Consider the following 22,326-nt stretch of genomic DNA (forward strand, 5'->3'; position numbering starts at 1 on the left):
AGATATCGGAACTCTTCTATTATACGGCTCTGGTCTCTCCTTGTCTCCTGCGCCAATCAGAAGCAGAGATGGGCGGGTCATGCCTTCACCATCCTGCCCACTGCCAAGCTGCCGAGCTCCGACTGACTGATGGCCAAACAGACCCATGGGACACTATTTCAATGGGGTAACAACAAAATGTGTTTATTAGACACCTTGAGGAGTACAAAAATCTACATTAGAAAAATATATCTTTCGGGTGCATGGGGAGCCCCGTTCCTACTAGACTACAGAGAGAGAGTACGGCAACCATTTTAGGGCATCCTCCTACCTCAGAGTATTGGTTATAATTCCTCAGACACAGCGTTGTCAGCTCTTGTGTATCACAGTACACTGCTTCACATGTGCTCTGAAACGCCTTCAGTCCTCACATGAAAACGCTGTCATTCCTCCTGCAACATGCCTCACTTATCATTCAAACTAGCTGTCAGTCATCACTCCTCACATCTCACAAACGTTGTCATTCCTCCTGCAATGTGCCTCACTTATCACTCAAACTAGCTGTCAGTCATCACTCCTCACATCTCACAAACGTTGTCATTCCTCCTGCAATGTGCCTCACTTATCACTCAAACTAGCTGTCAGTCATCACTCCTCACATCTCACAAACGTTGTCATTCCTCCTGCAATATGCCTCACTTATCACTCAAACTAGCTGTCAGTCATCACTCCTCACGTCTCACACGAAAACATTGTCATTCCTCCTGCAATGTGCCTCACTTATCACTCAAACTAGCTGTCAGTCATCACTCCTCACGTCTCACACGAAAACGCTGTCATTCATTGTTTTTGTTTGTTCTTCCGTGTGTGGGGAAACAGCAAAGAATCAGTGATTCTCAGTGAATTGAGCAACATTTTTTTACAATTTCACTTCCGGTTGAGTGATTTTGCCTTCAAATTAAAGCGTGATAAAATTCGTTTTTTTTTTTTTACAATATAGATTAAAGTAGTAATCTAACTATAAGACCCAACATAATTAACATAGTAACACTAAAAGGAACATCTAGTTTAATGTTTGAATAAAAATAGACCAGCAGAACTACAAATATTATGTATATATGTATATATATAATATATATTATATGTGAATAATTCTATGCTTAAAAAGGCGTGGTTAAATGGTTAGCAACGCGCAATCTGGCTTTAGCGTCAAGGAAAAATTAGGGAAATGCGCGTGACCACGCCACTAATAGCACCGCGCCCAGCCATAAATGCAAATTTAAGGCTAGGGGGAGAATAGAGCCTGATGACTTAAGCAAGCAAGCAAGCAAGCATGCAAGCTTGTCTCTTGAAACTCTCATTTAGGGCTGCATCCTCTCATGCGCTGGCTGCATACTTGGAGGAAGAGAGGTAACACGGTCTGGTCTAGACTATGTTGCTGGTTCTCTTTGCTGCGGGCAGGCTGGCTTGCTTCCAGCCATGGTGCACTTGTTTTCTCCCCGTGTGCTGGAGGAGAAGAGCGGGGCTTGTGCGCTCCCGCCCTGGGGACCAGGTGAGACTCTTTCAGCTTTTGGCCGAGGCCAGATGAGAACTGACTTTTTCTGTCTCTCCTCAGTTTTTGGCCAATAAAATGTATTAGATTTGAACTGAGGACAGCCCATACAACCGTTGGTTTGGGGGCAGTGTTTATTGTCCTGTGATGTCTGCACAGGACATCAGCAGGAGTGTCTCCGGTGCCACAATGGTGGTTTCTCTGGGTTTTTTGTGGCATCCAGATGTGAGTTGAGATTGTAGGTCTGCAGACTAGGGATGTTCATTTTGAAAGATTTCCATAATCGAAAATTGGGAAAATTAACGATCAATTATTGATTAATCGATTATCGATAGCGTAATAATAATAATAATAATAACAATATATATATATTTTTTTTTCTTTCTTTTTTTACTCTGGTCTGGCAATAACGTTGCGCGTCCTCGGCCAGCTATAATGGCGATGCCGCTGTGTAGTAAGAATATCAGACACTAGCGCTGTGGCCAGGTAAACAAACATGTTACATGTCAGGTTACATGATGTAAGGCAATCGGCGTTTTCCAGCTTAGCTGACAGCACAAGAGTCAAATCAACAGGCCGCAGACCGCTGGGTGCGTTTGTTTGTGTCCCCGGCGCATGCCGGTGTGAATTCCCCATGTTTAAAACAGTTTTGTTGGCACAAAGGCCCGTGCCCAGCCAGAAAACTAGAGACTATATGAAGCTCCACCTCACGTTAGTCGGCTGTGCAATGGAGTGGGGAGAGGAAGAACGAATTCCACCCAAACCTAGTCCACAAAAAAAATAATAATAATAATAATAATAATAATAATACCGTAATAATAACAATAATCGATCCAAATTCCACATGATCGATTCAATTCCTTAACGATCAATTATCTATTTTCGATAATTGATGAACATCCCAAATGCAGACGCTGGGACGCAATGGGGCCGTCCGTGCTGGCTTGACTCCTTGCAGACTTTACTGTCCCTCAGAAGCATCTCAGAGTTTTGAAGTTGAATTTAGCTAATGGGTTAAACAGAGACCTTTGTCTAACATGGCTATGCCAACATCAAGTAGGGCATGTGATCAAATCATACCTATATTGGATTCTAGTCACAGTAGAATCCTGAGGCCCCAACAACGGAGATGGTTAAAACCAAGTGTGAATTGAGGGGAAAACAAGACACAACTCCACATCAGCCACCTAAAACTGGTCAAACTGCCAAAATAAAACCCTTACAGATGACTTTAAGTTGAATCTTTTTTTTCCCCTCGTAGTTGTTGATGTCTGGGGTGTACCATCCACTGTCTTCTCTGGTCAATCCTCTGATCCTCAGCTCTCCAGTTGAAGTGTTCAGCTCACCAGGATCTTCAAATATGCAGCAACATGGTTAGGGTTAGGATCTCAACAGAGTTCTTAACATGGTTAGGGTTTCAAGTCAAGTCAAGTTTATTTGTATAGCCCTAATTCACAAGCATGTCTCAGAGGACTTCACAGATAATATGTCTAGCTAAATCTAGCTGACACAACAGTAACAATTACAGTAGTAATAATAACAACAACATGATTGAACAATCATAATGTATGATAAAGAGAGACAGAGAGAAAGGGAGAAAAGGGGGAGGGAATGTGGAGAAGGAGAACAGGGAAGGGAGGAGGTGGGGAGGGAACATGGGAATGTGGGGGAGGGGAGAGCAGGGCAAGGGAGGAGGTGGGGAGGGGACAGGGAAAGTGGGGGAGGAGAGCGCAGGGGAAGGGGGAAGAGGAGAAACAGAAGAGGTAGAATATACTGTGGCTGGGCGATATGAATAGTCACAAGGGACAGTAAAGACAGGGAACAGGGGAGTGTGGGGGAGGAGGGAGCAGGGAAGGGGAGGAGGGAGCAGGGGAGGGAGAGGGGGGTGTGGGGGAGGAGGGAGCAGGGAAAGGGAGGAGGTGGGGAGGGGGGAAGAGAAGAGCAGAACAGATAGAATATACTGTGTCTAGGCGATATGGTTATGAATAGTCACAGGGGACAGTAACATTTAGCAATCAGGTTATGTATTTTACTTATCAGGCGAAAAGAGCTCATGAATAAGCAAGAAATGAATTGACAACGGCACACTGGAACTAGCAGCAGAGCGGCCAGGCCAAATGAGCAGCAGTTCAGACAATCTGACTACTCTAGCCATTAACCGCGTACTGTGTGCGCACAGGACTCTGTGCCCAGGGACTACAGATGCAAATTAGCTTTTAGCTATCTCTGGTGCAATATATTTATTGTGTAATGTGTACTGTCCCTGCTTCAATAAACAATAAAGATAAAGATAAAGAAGGAATCTAATCTACAGCCTAGTCTGCCCTGTCTTATTCTACTCTAGTCTGATTTCCTCCTCTACCAAAGCGTCACAACGGAGCTGCGGAAATTCTGCTTGGGAGGCATTGTTTATTTTTGTTTATTGTTTATTTTTTTTATTTTTTTTTAAGTATGGTGCTTGTGCACACATCCATGGAGAATCGCATGGAGAGTCTTAACAAGCCTTAATGACTTGCAGCTGGTGGGGTCAAGGTCAAGGTTAATTTTATTGTCAATTCCACTGTATATACATGACATACATACAAGGATTGAAATTGCATTGCTCGTCATATCCACGGTGCAAGAAAATACATTAAAATACATATAAAATGTGGTTCCTCCTCTGATCGCTAAGGGCGCCTGTTCAGAGGGAGGGGAACTGGTTGGAATAGCGTGAACCTCCCACGTGCTATGTCCTACCGGTGAAGCTTCCTCTATCAGGTGAAAAGAAGCGGCCTTGTGACTGCCCATGTATCGGAGGAAGCATGGAGCCAGTCTCGGCTCTCCCAAGATCGGCAGAGGATGGAGTAGCAACCAGGATTGAAACCAAAATGAGCACTAATGGGGGATAAAAATGGGATAAAAAATCGGGGGGGGGGGGGGGGGGGACATATAAAATACATAAAGCCCACCTATACACGATAAAAAAGCAATGACGTAATCATCATGCCTAATACCTTTAAGTATAAAATGTAGACAAGTAAAAAGTGCAAAACTGCCGCAGTGCAAATTGAGTTGATTCTATGACCTATTTAAAAAGTCCATTTAAAAGTCATTCTGAAAGTGCATGAGTGATATACAGATATCCTGGTCATTGTCCAGCGACTGTGGGGGTATGAGGCACAGAAAGGGAGGAGAGGGCTGGAAGGGAATTCAGCTTCCTGACGGCCTGGTGGATGAAGCTGTTCCCCAGCCTGCTAGTCCTGTCTAGCCGAAGGCTTCTCATTCTCCTCCCAGACGGCAGGAGGCTGAAGAAGCAGTGTGAGGGGTGGGTGGGGCACAGCGCTGAGTGCCTTGCGGACCAGGCGGGTGTCATAGATGTCCTGGAGAGAGGGGAGGGGGGCCCCAATGATCCTCTCCGCTGCTTTCACCACTCGCTGCAGGAATTTCCGAGAGGCTGCAGTGCAGCTACCATACCACACGGTTATGCAGCTGGTGAGGATGCTCTCGGTGACGCCGTGATAGAAGGAGCGCATGATGGGTGGTGGAGCTTTGGCCTTCTTCAGTTTGCGGAGGAAGTAGAGCCTCTGGTGAGCTTTCTTGGTCAGTGCTGAGGTGTTGGTGACCCAGGAGAGGTCCTCTGTAATGTGAACACCCAGGAACTTGGTGCTGCTCACTCTCTCCACAGCGACGTTGTTTATTGACAGTGGAGGGTGGAGGGTGCGTGACTTCCTGAAGTCGACAACAATCTCTTTTGTCTTCTCCGTGTTGAGAATGAGACTGTTGTCGCTGCACCAGCTGATCAGTTGGCTCACCTCGTCTCGGTAGTGCAGCTCATTGTTATTTTTGATGAGCCACACCACTGTTATGTCGTCCGCAAACTTGACGAAGAGGTTGGATTCATGTTTTGGTTTACAGTCGTGAGTCAGGAGTGTGAAGAACAGAGGGCTGAACACTGCTCCTTGGACAGCCCCTGTGTTAAGGATGATGGGGCTTGATGTATTGCCACCAACCTGGACAGTCTGTGGTCTCCCCGTCAGGAAGTCCAACACCCAGTTGCACAGGGAGGTGTTCAGCTCCAGCCGGTCCAGTTTCTGTATCAGCTGTTGGGGGATGATTGTGTTGAATGCTTAACTAAAGTCAATGAACAGCATCCTCACGTATGAGTCCTTGGAATCCAGATGGGTGAGAGCTTTCAGTTTGCCCGGTATGCGAACTGAAAAGGGTCCAGAGAAGGGGGGAGGATGGATTTGATGTGCTGCATGACTAAACGTTCAAAGCACTTCATGATGATGGGAGTCAGTGCCACGGGACGATAGTCATTGAAACCGGATGGAGAAGCCTTCTTTGGAACTGGGATGATGGTGGTGCGTTTGAAGCATGTGGGAACAACAGCTTGGCTCAGGGAGATGTTAAAAATGTCTGTGAGGACATCCGTGAGCTCCTTCGCACAGTCCTTCAGCACACGGCCTGGTATGTTGTCCGGGCCCCCCGCTTTGCGTGGGTTAATCCTGGGTACGGTTCTCCTCACGCTGGCTGGAGACAGGGACAGCACTCTGTCGTCTGGTGGGGGGGGGGGGGGGGGGGGGGGGGGGGGGGGGGGGGGGGGGTTATCTGTGCGGGGGTGTTGTTAAGAGCCTCAAAACGTGCAAAGAAGTTGTTCAGATCGTTTAGCAGGGTGATGTCACTGTCACACGTCTGTGATTGGGGTTTGTAGCCAGTGATGGACTGGATCCCCTGCCACAGGCTCCTTGTGTCCCCGCTGTCACTGAAACGATGGGCTATCCTTCTTGTGTCTTTTAGCCTCTTTGATGCCACGGGACAAGTTGGCCCTCGCTGTTCTCAGGCCAGCCTTGTCTCCAGCTCTAAAAGCAGCCTTCCGGGCTTTCAGTAGCCTATGGACTCCTGTCAGCCAAGGCTTCTGATTCGCCCGTACTGTGATGGTCTTTGTCTCCGTTACATCATCGGTGCATTTACTAATGTAGGAAGTGACAATGTCTGTATACTCCTGGATATTTACCTGGTGGTTATTTATATATATGGCGGAGTTTCTGCAGGCAGCAGCAGGAGCATTTTTCTCCGTGAGGTAAACAGAGAGACAAGGTAAAACACTGCCCATGTGCTTACATTACAGAGATTATATATGATAGAAAGTGGGTTGATTACCGGTAAAGCCATCCTTTAACAGGGATTTTTAAAGCAAAGTCTACATACATCACATGGACGATTGCATAGACCAGGTGGGTTCTGCGAAGTTTGTGAGCAAGTTCGACCTTCTTAACACATTGAGTGCCAGCCATTTTTTCATCCTGTAGGTAAGTTGTGCCAGGTTTTTTTTTGAGGATTCTGGCTCATTTTACAAGAGCCGAGGATTATTTTCTGTTAAGAATTCATGAACACCAATCATCTAAAAATAACTAATAGAATGTGTGCTTTCTCTGTCTAAAAGAGTTAGTTTGCAGAGTTAGTAGTTATGTAGATATTAGCCGTTGAGTACAGCATGGTTTCAGCGTCTGGAAATTTATTCAGAGATAAATGGCTTTTTGTGAAACAGTCACTTTAACCATTCATTTTTGGCATCAGTAAGACCGTCAGACATTCTAAACAATAGTTTTGAACAGTAATTTCCTCCATAACAACAGGAAACACCCCTCTCATTCAAACTCCTCCCTCCGTGTGTCTTCTCCTCCTTCCTCCTGGCTCTACAGCGGGCGTGTCAGAAGCGAGTTGCTGCTGCCTGCCTGCCTGCCTGCGTGCCTGCCTGCCTGCTTGCCTGCGTGCGGACGCTCCTTGTGCGAGTCAAGATGGGCCGGGGAATGCGTGGGCGATGGGCAGATGTTGATTCTGGCCTTTCTGAGGTGTTTCAAAGTGTGTTTCACCTATAATCTATTTTGCAAATCGCTCTCCGCTCTCTGTGTGCTGCTGCCTGCGCGCGGCCGCTCTCGGGCAAGACAAGTATGGAATGGATTACTGTAAAATCGCCTCGCCATTTCCTTGAATGGCTTGCTCCCGCGGCAGTTTTTTCTTTGATTTCGCTCGTCTGGGGGAGCACTGTCAACACTTAGTGGGTCGGTAAAATAGATTATACACATTCTCTTGCTCCAATAGTGATCTCGAAGATGTAAAAGTTGTTGATTGATGTCCCACCGTCAAAAAAAAAAAATGTTTATGTAAGACGAGATATCTCGGCTCTGGCACTCAAGCGTTGGATTATGTAAGACGAGATACCTCGGCTATGGCACTTAACGTGTTAACGGGTACTGGCAAGTCCCAATGACCAAAAAGCACATGAGATTGCAGCATACATCACTCCATCTGGCCTTTACTCATATAAAGTCATGTCTTTTGGCCTACCTATGGAATGAACCAGCAACGTTCCAACGCCGAACACGCCGAACAAGCGCAAACCTTTAAGCCCAAGGCGCCACTCCCCCTGGGTGGTGTTTGCCTGCCCCAAACACCACCCATATCCCCCTAGCCACTAAGAGCTCATTTATGCTCCATTTTCAAAAAATAATAATTTATGCTCCACCCCTCGAACCACGACTCTATCACCTTCCTATCCCTATGGCTCCTTTTCTCAACCCCCTGCCCCTGCTCATTTATGCTCCATTTTCATATGAAAATAAATGGCTCCATTTCAAACTAGTATATATATGGATAAAGTGAGCCCATTGGGGTTGACATGGCATAATGAAGCCCACTTCCTGATATTGTTTGATTCCGTTTGATTGGATGAATGGATTTTCCTGGAGCATTGTGGGATATCTGTTCAAATCTGGAGCCGCGAATACAGGAAGTGGCGTGAGTTGGGGGAGTGTCCGAATTGCTCTCAGAAAAATGTCAGCCGTGCCACGACAGCCATCTTGTTGTCCCCGCTTACCAATGCTTGCTAGTTGCTAATACTAGCCTTTTTGCTTCTTGCTCTCTTTACTGTCTATGTTTGCTAGCTGTAGCCAACTGGGTAACTTTTTATCCACAATAAAAAGCCAGTAGTGGATATTATCTGCAGACCTCGCGTCACCGGCTGCCTGACATTATCTTCCACAAAATCGAGGTAATCTTTAGCTAACATAATTGCATGACATTATACATGTCCATTTGTCAAATAGCTAATACAGGAGGACTAACGTTATAGAGTAGCAGAAGTTACCATGTTAATGTAACGTTAACATGCTGCACAGATTCACACGTAGGGCTCTATCGTCGCAAAGGCGGTAATTTTGCGTTAGCGCCCAATTTGCGCTGGAATAGCGCAAAAGCCCTAATTGTGGGCGTGTCGGCAAACCTCCATATAAGCGTGTTTATGCTCAAAACTGTCTTCACACGTGTGGGATCATGTCCACCCCCCTTAAAAGCTACAGCATCACATCTGTGACAGCAGCTTCTTCCTTGTTGAGTGCAAGCAGAGGGACAGAGTGAGAGAGAGAGAAAGAGAGAGGGCGAGAGAGAAAAGATGGGGAGAGGGAGAAAGGGGGGGGGAGAGAGAGAGAGAGAGGAGAGAACGAGAGAGGGGCGAGAGAATTGGAGGATGTACCAGTTCGTATTCAGATAAACCATTAGAAACCACGCAGTTACGCAGTGAATACGCCAATCTATCCCCAAGGTGTTATTATGTCCCAAAGCATGCGCTTACTGTAATTAGTCATTTTGTTCATTATAGGCTATAACATGCACATTTAAAAATATTAGTTTCTTTAATAGAGTAGGGCTGTGTGAGACTTTAATTTGAGCTGTATATCAGAATTGTCATCTCTGGTTAAAGTCCCTGGAAACCAGAAATATTTCTTTATTATTTAGCATTTTGAGTTCATCACATCACAGGACCCTATGTTAATAAGCCACTAGCCAAATTTGAACGATGATGAACGTCGCAAAGTATATAAATTTAGGTTTGACAGTCTGGCAAAACTCATGAGAAAATCATTATTTTTTAGAGTGTATTTCTCCCGCGGACTGTGTGGGCGTGTCCCATCTACAGCAGGTTTTCTGAGAGAGAAAGAGCGCGAGACAGAGGGGGGAGGGAAACGGAGAAAGAGATCAAGTTACACAGCACTTGCGAGTGTGTGTGTGTGTGTGTGTGTGTGTGTGTGTGTGTGTGTGTGTGTGTGTGTGTGTGTGTGTGTGTGTGTGTGAGTGAGAGAGCCACCAGCCTGTGTGTCTCTCGCTCTCTCTCACTAGTCCCGAGAGAGAGAGAGAGAGAGAGAGAGAGAGAGAGAGAGAGAGAGAGAGAGAGAGAGAGAGAGAGAGAGAGAGAGGCACATGGCCTGAAAACCGACACCTTGCTAATCTCACAAGCATAGCGCTTGGCAGACGGCACACAGAGTGGGAGGGAGACGGACAGCGAGGGAGCGCTGTCACTGGGGGCAAAGAACGGACTTGCCATAGGTGGGTGCGGATTGCGCGCGTGTACAAAGGTTATATAGAGCTTATGACGTCATAAGCTCCTGCGTTTTAGCACCTCGCGCACTGCTGTCTTCAATGAGGAAGTACTTTGTAGAATCTTGTAGAAAAGTGGCGATTTTAAGGCTTTGGGTTGAAAGTAATGTATAATAATTTCGGAGGCACAAAATTACTAACATAAGACCCTAAATAACATAGTTAGAACGTTTTTGTGGATTTTGGTTTCCAGGGACTTTAAGCTATTGACTCAGTGCCGTCACGCCATCATAATGTACCTGAATGTCGCAATTATGATCGCAGAATCAGCCCTGGTCAGAGGCAGGTTGGATAAAATGATCAGATGTGATATAAAGATTGTTGATGTCGAATGAACATGAACTACGAACCGAAGATGGGACCAGAGGACATGACGACGGAGAAACCGACCAGCAGCAGCCGGCTTCAAATCAATGAATGCTTTATATTTATTGAAATGAAATATGGTGCTATCTGGTCATCTGAAATCACTCTCTCTAGCTAGGCTAACTGGCTCATATTGTGCCATATTGTAACGTTGTCTGAATTGGCATGTCATAACGTTAATATTAGCATGACCTTACTGTATAGCCTGGATCACAATAGCGTTAACTAACGCTATATTTCGATATAATTCAAACAATGGTTCCTTTCCCATACCATGGTGGGCTGGACTGTACAGTATTGCTGTGAAAAAGTTACATTTGATTGTGTCAAGAGTTACACAACATAGTGATCTTATGTTGAGTTGATGATAAAGGATGTTTTCCAATAATCAATGACACATTAGATTGCTATATTTTTAACTGACCTTGGTGGAAGTACCTCAACACAATTGTGTATCAGCTTTAAATGTCCAATATATACAGAATTAAACAAATGACCAGCAGCATTCTAATGTGCAAAAACTTTATATTTATTGAAATGTGGTGATCTCATGTCACATTACATAACGTTATGCCCAAATGGCCTGCCCAGAAGCGTCACTTTACATGTATGGTAGGTAGGGAATTATTTTCATTATGTTAACATCAACCCTAACCAACTAACCCTAACCCTAACCCATCTTCCATAATTAATTAAATTGATTGATTGATTGATTGATTGATTGATTGATTGATATCTTTATTGATTCAATAAATACATGATTGTGCAAGACAATACAAGAAACAAATATTGATCAAAAGGAATTAAACACAATAAAGCCAGAGGGCTTGTTTCCATTGTGGTCCTTTGCTACGAAGAAAGTGGTCCTTTGCTACGAAGACATTAGCTACTCACCACAGAGCCACACAGACCAGTTTATCAGATCATTTTGCCGTAAATGTGTCCAAGTGATGAGCTCTGAAGCCCCGGCTTGTATCGTTACACGTCTGATTTTGATATAGGTGTTATTTTGATGAACTGACCGCATAACAGGGATCTATACTGTTACGTGTGTCTACTAACATCATTAAAAGATCATAAAGATAGCACTTTTTCTGGTCATTTATTAATCTAGGCTAGCTAGCCTGCCTTGGCTGTGCTGTTGTGATCTGGTTTCCTGTGGCTGCTTGACATCAAGGAAGCCATGCCCCAAAAGTTAGTCATTTTATCATCTCTTTTACTCGAAATGGGGCCATAATTTAGAAAACGGAGCCCATGAGAGCATGAAAAATATTTGAAATTGTTGATTCAGACCATTAACTCATTCGGAAAATGTTTATTTAACACGTGCCGCCCCCCCCTGGCAATTCGAGAGAATGCAATTTCCGCAGTGGCTTCATAAATTCACCCTGACTTATCCCCACTGGTACATACCATGTGTGTTTCATGTTTATATCATGTTAAGCAACACGTTCACTAGTGGGCAGTAGAGAGTCAAATGTGTGAGTGTGTGTGGTACTGCTCCATTTCGTCCGTATCTGTAAGCTTTCAGAAAATGTCACTGTTTCAGAACTACACACGAAATGAACGCAGAGTACAGAAAGAAGGCTTTGAGCATAATTGGGCCTTTATCCTATTCCCAGCCCTCAAATCCCAACACTCTAGCACCTTCCTATCCCAGAATTATCCAACTAAACTCACTAAACAAGACTGACTATGACTGAGTGATTGAGTGACTGACTGAGTGAGTGAGTGGCTGACTGAGTGAGTCAGTCAGTCATCGATTGAGTGAGTGACTGAGTGAGTGGCTGAGTTTGTGAGTGAGTGAGTGAGTGAGTGAGTGAGTGAGTGAGTGAGTGAGTGAGTGAGTGAGTGAGTGATTGACTGAAGCAGTGTTTGGAATGGTTCGCTCATTCACTCACTCACTCATTCCCCATGTAGTGTTTTCAGTGTTGGGCAAGTTACTTTCAACATGTAATATACTACATATTACTAGTTACTTTCATTTAAAAGTAATAAGTTACTTTACAATATTACTTCATGTGTAGAGTAACTCGTTACTTATTACACTACTTTTGCATTACTTTTACCAAAACAACAGCAGCCGCAAAATGACATTGCCACCCCGGAACCATCCTGAAAAATAATTTCAACCGACTTGAAGTCAGTGTAAACAATCCAAAATTCGAAATGTTATTCTTTTCCTTTGTTATTGTGATCTATAATAATAATAATAATAATAATACATACAATTTATATAATGCTTTTCAAGAACTCAAAGCACTTTACAACATAATAAACAGTAGAGTTAAAAACCATTAAGACGAAGGAATTAGGATATATATAAAAGAGCAATGAGGGCAAAACAATAAAACATTTATAAATGATAAGCTTCTCTAAAAAGGTGTGTTTTGAGAAGGGACTTAAAGGAGTCTACACTATCCGCTGCCCTGATTGCGGGAGCAAGAGTGTTCCAGATACGAGGAGCAGCGGAGGAGAAGGCCCTGTCTCCCACAGTGCGTAGCCTTGTCTTGGGGAAGAAGGAGGCTGGAGGAACGGAGGGAATGAGTAGGACAGTGAAAGGGGAGGAGTTCAGAAAGGTAGTTTGGAGCAGAGTGGTGCAGGGATTTGAAGGTGATCCTGTATGGTATGGTATGGTATGGTATGGTATGGTATGGTATGGTATGGTATGGTATGGTATGGTATGGGAAGCCAGTGAAGATCCCTGAGGACTGGAGTGATATGTTGACGGAAAGGGGAGGAGCACAGGAGACGAGCAGCAGAGTTCTGTACCAGTTGCAGTTTATTGAGGAGACGTGAGGGGAGGCCAGTGAGGAGTGCATTGCAATAGTCCAAAGGTGAGGTAACAAAGGCATGGATAAGGCGTTGTGCATCAGCTGGGTTGAGGTATGGGCGGATCCATGCTATGTTTCGCAGGTGGAAAAAGGCAGACTGTCTGGTTTTATTGATGAAGGGTTCGAAGGAGAGTTTTGAGTCCAGGGTGACACCAAGGTTCTTCGGTCAGATTCTTCAGTCAGATCAGCAATGGGGAGGGTGAGGTTATGAACTGTGTTGGTTGTAGATGTTGGGGAGATGATGATGACTTCGGTTTTGTCCGTGTTGAGTTTCAAAAAACTACTGTGCATCCAGGATTTAATGTCCAGCAGGCAGTTGTTAAGTGACACCAGTGAAGTTGCAATGTCAGATGAGGTGTGAATATAGATCTGTGTGTCGTCTGCATACATGTGGTAGTTAAGGCCTATCTATACCGATCTATAGTGGTTATTTGCATAAAACACACAGTTTGATTATGAAATGATTGTATCTTTTTTGTGCTTTGATTGAATCAAATGTAACTCAATTTGTAACTTGAGTTACTTGACAAAGTAACTGGTATAATATTACTGAAACATATAAGTAATAAGTTATATTACTGAGTTACTGCTAAAAGTAATATATCACATGTAATATGTTACTTTTGTAATGAGTTACCCCAACACTGGTGTTTATCATATAGTGAACTATATGTGGAACGATCAAACAAGTTTCGGACACTACCTCACTCTTCTCTTTTGGTAAACACAAGAGCATTGGATTGTGGTAGATGGGAGAAAATGTACATTCTCTGTTCACTAGAAATTGACTGACTGACTGTCTGTCCTGACTTTTCTATCTCATGACGCTGCCCAGCACTGTGGGAAAAGCTACTGCACCATTCAGCATACATCTGAGAGAACAACTTGTCCCTCCACCTGTTAAATCTGAGCTTAAATCACTCTATGTCTCAGTTTACCTGTGAATTGATTGAAGGAGTCAATCTGCCCTTGAGTCCACTCCATGGCAAGGTCACGTCCATGTTTCCACAGTACACGAGTGATGGGACGAATCACAGAGGACAAGTCTGGCTTGAGGACAACACTGCCCCCTAGTTTCCCATAGAGTGGTTTTTCTGCAAAGACAAAAAGAATGGAAGCTGTGACATTTTAAATGTGAGCGTGTGTTTTGGCAGTGTCAGAGGGGGCGGAGCAACAACGCTTCAGCTAAACATCTAACCTGCTTTGAGACTTAAAGGCATGTCTTCATGTTCTGACTGTATTCTGATATTTGTCTTCGTCAGCCTGTTGTGACATAAAGAGAGAAACAGTTTCATCAGTTGTCCTTTAATGATCCTAAAAACGGCCATCGCTCCTCCTTGATACTTGAAACACATCAGTTCATCAGCCCTATGTTCCCACAGCCCTATGTTCCCACAGTCCTATGTTCCCACATCCCTATGTTCCCACAGCCCTATGTTCCCCCAGCCCTATGTTTTCTCAGTTTAATAATAAAATAGATACTTTCACCTCTCTTTCAAGCATTTTAAAATTTTGGCAGTCAAAGGTCAAGGTCACTGTGTGACCCATTCGCCCCATTCGCCCCATTCGCCCATTCGGGCTGTGGGAACATAGGGCTGTGGGAACATATGGATCGCTCCGTGGAATTGGAGCTGAAAAGTGAAGCATGTGATTCGTTTACTCCACTTACCCAATGAGCAGATAGTGCATAATTTTACGCTTAAAAGGCGTGGTTGTAATGCTTAATGCTGGGTGTAGCGCCGATACCAAAATATCAAATGCGCTGGTCCACGCCCACTGATCTGCGCTGCGTCTGGCGTTGAACGCAGTTCATAGGCCGATGCAACGATAGAGCCCTAATGTTCAAATGTGCTTATAACAGTAAGCATGCTTATAACAGCACTTTTTGATCAAATCATTTCTTACATGAATACCATAAGGTTGGCTCTAATACTGTATGTCAACAAAATGAAACAAGAATTTTGAGCCTGGCTTTATCCAATGTTAAAATTTCTGTCCTGGAAATGTATGCAAATGTGTGCATATTTATGCCTCATTTGCACAATTAAACATACAATTTCAGAAAACCTTTCAATAATTGTCTTAATGTAAGTAATCAACTGGTGAAGTTTTATGGCGATATCTTTGAATTAACTTTTTTTGTTACCCTCACCTGTAGTGTCTGTTTTGGTAAGATCATTAGATAATTTTCAAAGCTTTCCCTCATAGGATTCCTTACTCTCTCATTTAGAACATATTGAGCACACAAAATCCATTGAGTTTGGTTTTGTTGCAATTAGTGAGAGGTTGACCCAAACGTTTGTGGTAAAATGCCTACAGAACCACGCCCAGTCTGTGTCCAGACAAGTAGGTCCTCTCTTCAGTAACGACTTGGTATGTGCAGTGGCGTGCCTGACCAAGTTGGTGCCCTAGGCAAGATTTTTGCTGGTCCCCCCCCCCTCCCCCAAAGAAAATATAATAAAAATTATATCGCAGCTAATCCAGCACTGCAGTGCAGGCTCAGAATCACCCTTCCCCAGTGGCGCTGGAAGTACTTTTAGGTAGGGGGTGCTGTAAAGAAGGGTCTCTCGGTGCTGCCCGCGAGGGCAGCGCCGAAGAAAATTTTACGTTTTTTGGACTTTCATCCATATTTAGAAGAATATTTAATTTTAAATTAACATTAGGATTATACTGTTGTGATGTCATTATTCAGTATCTTCTCCTTTTCTCACTCACTTTCATGTAAGCACCTGCTCTCCCTTTAGTCGTTTTACACTACAACAGACAGAAACACAGGCATAAACACTGAACTTATTATTATTATTATTATTATGGAAAACCAGATTATGATGAAAATCAAACACTTTTGAAGAGAGAGCGTATGAAATAAGATTAGAGCTGGGAAGCACAAACTGTTTTTGAATGCATCTTGTTGGTGGTATAAACACAAGACAGCCAAATCCAACAATTTCGAAAATCCATTTCTTGCCACCAGGGGGTGCTGCAGCACCCTCAGCACCCACCTTCCAGCTCCCTTCCCCCACTCTGGGAAAAAGCTCAGAGCAGGTAGAAGGGGGCGCGGCCGCGCAGTGGGTGGGGTGGTATGGATTAGGGACCATGGTGAAAGTGCTGCAGCCCGGGCAGCCAGAAAGCCAGAATTAGAAAAATGATTTCACTATTATTTAAAGACTTAAGACGTTGTTCTTCTTATTTTTGTCTACTATTGTAAAATAATAGTAGGCCTATTATCATGAAAAAGTATTTGTAAAAAAAAAAAAAAAAAAAAAAAAAAAAAAAATTTACCCTCTCTGGCGCCCCTAACGGCTCAAGCGCCCTTAGCATTTGCCTAGTTCGCCTAATGGACGGCACGCCACTGGGTATGTGTTAACTACCCAGTTACTTATTAACTAATTATTAACTAATTAACAGTCTACATGTATGTTGAGAGATTATAGTGTTGTAGAGATCAGGCACTACTGTATATTGACTTGGTACGTGTTAAACCATATCAGTCTAGATGTATGTTGAGAGATTATAGTGCTGTATATTGACTTGGTACGTGTTAAACCATATCAGTCTACATGTATGTTGAGAGATTATAGTGCTGTAGAGACCAGGCACTACTGTATATTGACTTGGTACGTGTTAAATGGATATGACACTGGTTAAGAGCACCATTGATCTTATTTCTAAACCACTATCATATATTTGCAACTTATCCTTTCAAACTGGTAAATTTCCAAACAAAATGAAGACTGCGAAAGTAATACCGCTTTATAAAACTGGTGACAAACACAACTTCACAAATTACAGACCTGTTTCACTACTTCCCCAATTCTCCAAAGTTCTTGAAAAACTCTTCAATGGTAGACTGGACAAATTTATCAATAAATACAATTTACTCAGTGATAGTCAATACGGTTTTAGAAGTAACAGATCAACATCACATGCATTAATTGAAACTGTAGAAGATATAACAAATTCCATAGACCAGAAGCTGCACTCTGTAGGGATATTTATTGACCTTAAAAAGGCATTTGACACCATAAACCACGATATTTTAATCAATAAACTGGAACGTTATGGCATCAGGGGAGTTGCACTGAATTGGGTGAGTAACTATTTAAGTAATAGGAATCAATTTGTGAAGTTGGGTGAGTCTGTGTCTCCATGTTTGGACATTGTTTGTGATGTGCCACAGGGCTCAGTATTAGGTCCTAAGCTATTTATTCTCTACATAAATGACATGTGCAAGGTTTCGGAAAAATTTAAATTAATTTTATTTGCTGACGACACTAACATTTTTTGTGCTGGTAGTAACTTACATGAATTGCAGGATATGGTATCTAATGAGATGTGTAAATTAAAAAGATGGTTCGACAAAAACAAATTATCACTAAACCTGAGCAAAACCAAAGTTATGCTTTTTAGTAACTGTAAAACAAATATTGACTTAAATATTCATATTGATGGTGTAAGGATAGAAAGAGTTAATGAGAATACATTTCTTGGTGTAATTATTGATGAAAAAATCAACTGGAAAACTCACATAAAAAATACACTTAACAAACTGTCACGAAGCATCTCAATACTCAGTAAAGCAAAGCATGTTCTGGATCAGAACTCACTACGCATACTATACTGTTCCCTAGTTCTGCCATATTTCAATTACTGCTCGGAGGTTTGGGGCAATACCTATAAATGTTCTTTAAATGCAATAACCATTCTACAAAAAAGAGCCATAAGAATTATCAATAATGCTGGATATAGGGATCATACAAACTCACTATTCATAAAGTCGAAAATAATCAAATTTTTAGATATTGTGAAGTATAAAACAGCTCAAATAATGTATAAATCAAGAAATAATCAAGTACCAGCTAACATCCAAAAACTTTTTTTTTTGAGAGAGATGGGGGATATAATTTGAGGGGGAAGACCAATTTAAAAACACTGAGGGCACGAACAACAATGAAATCCTTTTGTATTTCAATCCGTGGGGTGAAGCTCTGGAACAGTATGGATGCTGAGCTCAAACAATGTTTAAGCGTGAAGCATTTCAAAAACAAATATAAGGAACATTTATTTAAAAGGTACAAGTTATGTATATGAAGCGATTAATAGCATGGTATGATTATTTATATTGTATATATATTATAATATGCACTATTAGTTAATTGTATTGTACATAATATTACTCTGTAAATACGCAAATTGGTATACATATTATTAATGGTATATTATATTTAACATATTAATAATGAACAATTTACACACTAGAACTATAAATTATATTTATTATGCAAGGTATGAATGTATTTGTATATATATATATATATATTTGTATATATGTGTGTATGAAAATATATGGTTTATTGAGAAATGTAAATAGTATAAAAGTGGAAGTCATTTGATTAAGAATGTGAACTGTGGACTGGGGGTAGGACTAAATAAGTACAGTGTACTTCATCCTACTCCTTTTCGGACCTCGTTGCTAGTCACGTATTCTGATTATTATTATTTTTTTGTTTTTTGTTTTTTATCCGAAATAAAGCTTTCATTCATTCATTCAAACCATATCAGTCTACATGTATGTTGAGAGATTATAGTGTTGTAGAGACCAGGCGCTACTGTATATTGACTTAGTACGTGTTAAACCATATCAGTCTACATGTATGTTGAGAGATTATAGTGCTGTAGAGACCAGACCAGGCAGCACTACTGTATATTGACTTGGTACGTGTTAAACCATATCAGTCTACATGTATGTTTGAGAGATTATAGTGCTGTAGAGACCAGGCAGCACTACTCTATATCGGCATATTGACTCCAGAGAGAAATAACACAATTTCAAGGCCTCAACCCTGAAGTCCTGAGGTGGCACCACGTCTATAAATAATGACTCACTCAAAGTCTCTATCTGCAAATGTCTCAAACCAACACAGAAATACATCTTGATCAAATTAAATAGTCATGTTGATTTTTACTGAAATCATCCCCACCACCATATGGATTTACCAAGATCATTACGTCAGAATTATAAGATAATTATTTCAGAATTATAATTATGTCGGAATTCTTGCATATTTGCAGAATTATGAGATAATTGTGATAATTCTAAAATATTTGCAGAATTATGAGATCTATTGGCAGGAGTCATTAATTTATATCAAAAAAGCTTGAAAACAGATGTTTCTATCCTCACACCAGTTTGTTTTAATCATTCTTTTTTATCTCCATCTCCGTCAGACAGGAACTATCACATCTGGAGTGAGAGGGGGCTGGCTTCCATCAGAGACCTATACATAGATGGTCATTTCGCATCCTTTGATCTTCTGAGGAGGACATTTGAATTGCCCAACATGCACTGGCTTAGATACTTACAAGTCAGAAACTAGGTTCGAGCCAAGTTTCGTGACTTTGTAGTTCTCCCAAATGAACATGTTTTTTTTTATGTGTTCTTAGCCCCCCTCATTCCAGCCATCTTATTTCTAGATTTGTGCTTCTGTTTGATGATTGCATCAGAGCCCTGACTGAGAGGATTAGGGAGGCGTGGCAGGAGGAACTTGGTGTTGTCCTGTCTGAAATGATATGGTCCAACTCTGCTCAATTAACAGCAGACACCAGCTGATCCAATTTAAAGTCACTCACCGTATCCATTACTCCAGAATCAGAATCAGAATCAGAATCACTTTTATTGCCACAGTATGCAAGTTACATACGAGGAATTTGTCTTAGTGTCTGTATGCAGCGTAGCGGTCACATCAATATACAGAGATAAGAAGTAGGAAGGTAACTAAAGACAATCGCAAAGTTGCAAGTGCAATCAAATCAAATCAAATCGAGTAAATATATACAATATGTACATGAGTGGTGAAGTGTTCTGTGGATGATAAATATGAATTTACGTTGGATTTACATGAGATTTACAGACTGAGTTAAATAGACGTTAAATAGGCAGTGGATTTAACATGAATTTACAGTCGGAGTTAAATAAGAGTTTACATTGAATGTACATGAAATTTACAGGCTAATTTAAATAGGCATTAATGTGCAGGGAATTTACATGAATTTACAGTCCCAGTTAGACAGGCATTAAATTAGATACACTATGAGTTCCAGTTTTTTTATGGGGGGGGGGGGGGACTTCAGTTGAATTTAGGAGGAGGTAGTGAGTTTGTGTGTGGGGGGGGGGGTTGTTGGTGAGGTCCTTGGCGGAAGGGGTTTCGGGGCCTTGTTGGTGAGGCTGATGGCGGTTGGGAAGAAGCTGGTCTAGTGGCGGGTGGTTCTGGTCTTGGCAGACCTCAGTCTCTTGCCGTGGGGGAGTGTCTTAAAGAGTTTGTGGCCAGGGTGGGAGGGGTCAGCCATGAGCTTGCGAGACCGCTTCAGTGTCCTGGCTGCATGCAGGTCCTGGAGGGATGGCAGGTTGCATCCGACTCCAAGTCTACGTTGCACAAGATCTACCCCTCTGTCTCATCACTATGTGATAGGTGTCAGGTGTTGAGGGTATACTATCCCATGCTTTTTGGTTTTGCCCTTCGCTATCTGGATTATGGGCCAAAATATTTGATACTGTAAGGCCTATAAAATAACTTGTCAGTCGGAGGCAGAACTCGCCATCTTCGGCTGCTCGGAATCCTCTCTGCTCCTCCCTAATGCTGTGCAACAGTCTCTGATGCAGGGGATGACTGTCGCCAAGAGACTCATTCTGAAGGAGTGGAAGTCCCCCTCTCCACCTTCTTTTCAGCTGTGGCTGACGGACATGCTCTTGGTTATACGTATGGAGAGACTCCGGTTCCTGAGGACCAATTCGCTTAGGAAATTCTCAATCATTTGGGACCAGTTTCTGGCCTACTTAGACAAGGTTAAGAGTGGCAGGTGATTTGCCCGGCTGACTTTTTATGGAGCCCTTCCGTGGGATCCCACACACTCTTACAAGCACATGAGCACTTGATGCGGCTCGTTAGTGGCAACATTGGAATGTATGTTTTTGTTTTTTGTCTGAGCCTGTTTGTTCCCTATGTTCTGAAAATTGTTAAAAAACAAAACAAAAAAAAACTTGAAAACGGTGGATTTATTTCCCAGGTTAATTCAATACGCTTCCATACAGTTTATAGACGGTTTTCACGGAATTGGGTTGCTATGGGAACAGTTTGAACCCTAGCTTATTTCCTGTCAGCTATTGTATTAGCAAACATTGCAACAGGAAGTAAGCTAGGGGCAATTTAGAATGTTTATGTTGTCAAATTAAAAGCGTCTATACCCTTTATGTAAAATCAATCCAAACTCACGGGACTTTGCGCTCTCTGCAGCCAGCAGGCAGGCCCACATCAACCAAGTCAGAATGACAGGAGGCGACATCCTCTTCTCTGGAACCTAAATAGCAGACAGTATATCACAGTATATATTACAGTATATCACAGTATATATTACAGTATATCACAGTATATATTAGAATATATCACAGTATATATTACAGTAGATCACAGTATATATTACAGTCTATTATATTACAGAAATGGAGGAAACATGTGAATTATTTAAAAGTTTAAGGATTAGAAGGATTAGAAGCCATCTCTTCAGGACCTGCACACTACCATTATGCTGAAGCTTGGAAAATCATGGCTGACTTCTCCCACCCAGGACATAAACTGTTTGAGGCCCTCCCCCTTGGCAGGAGAGGTCTGGCGGTAGGCCAGAACCTCTCGTCACAAGGACAGCTTCTTCATATGTTACTTTAAAATACTGCACTTTAAATGTGTGTGATTGTTGTCTATATAGCTTTGTCTTCTCCTATTGATGTGACCGCTGCAATGCATACTTGCACTAAGTAATCAGATTACTTACTGTGGCTATTAAAGTGAATCTTAAAGTGAAACAATAGAGAGAAACAGGCTGGACAGGCTAGAGGCTAATCACAAAACTGAACGTGTACGGGTGTGTCTCCACCCCATAGTGAAAAATGCATCAAGTTGAATCAGCTCAGTATAAACTCACTGTTAGGAGCACAGAAGCACTGAAGCAGGTTGTCCCTATAGGAACACTGTTAGCACCACAGAAGCACTGAAGCAGGTTGTCCCTATAGGAACAGGCCTGTTATAAATATGGAGTAATTTGTCATTCAGCAGCAGTAAATGACCTTGGACAAAGATGAGCTTGAGACACAAAAGGTGTCATCAGGATTCAAATCTGAATCTT

The sequence above is a fragment of the Poromitra crassiceps genome (genome assembly GCF_964638095.1).
Source record: "Poromitra crassiceps genome assembly, chromosome: 23".
Classification (NCBI taxonomy): Eukaryota; Metazoa; Chordata; class Actinopteri; order Beryciformes; family Melamphaidae; genus Poromitra; species Poromitra crassiceps.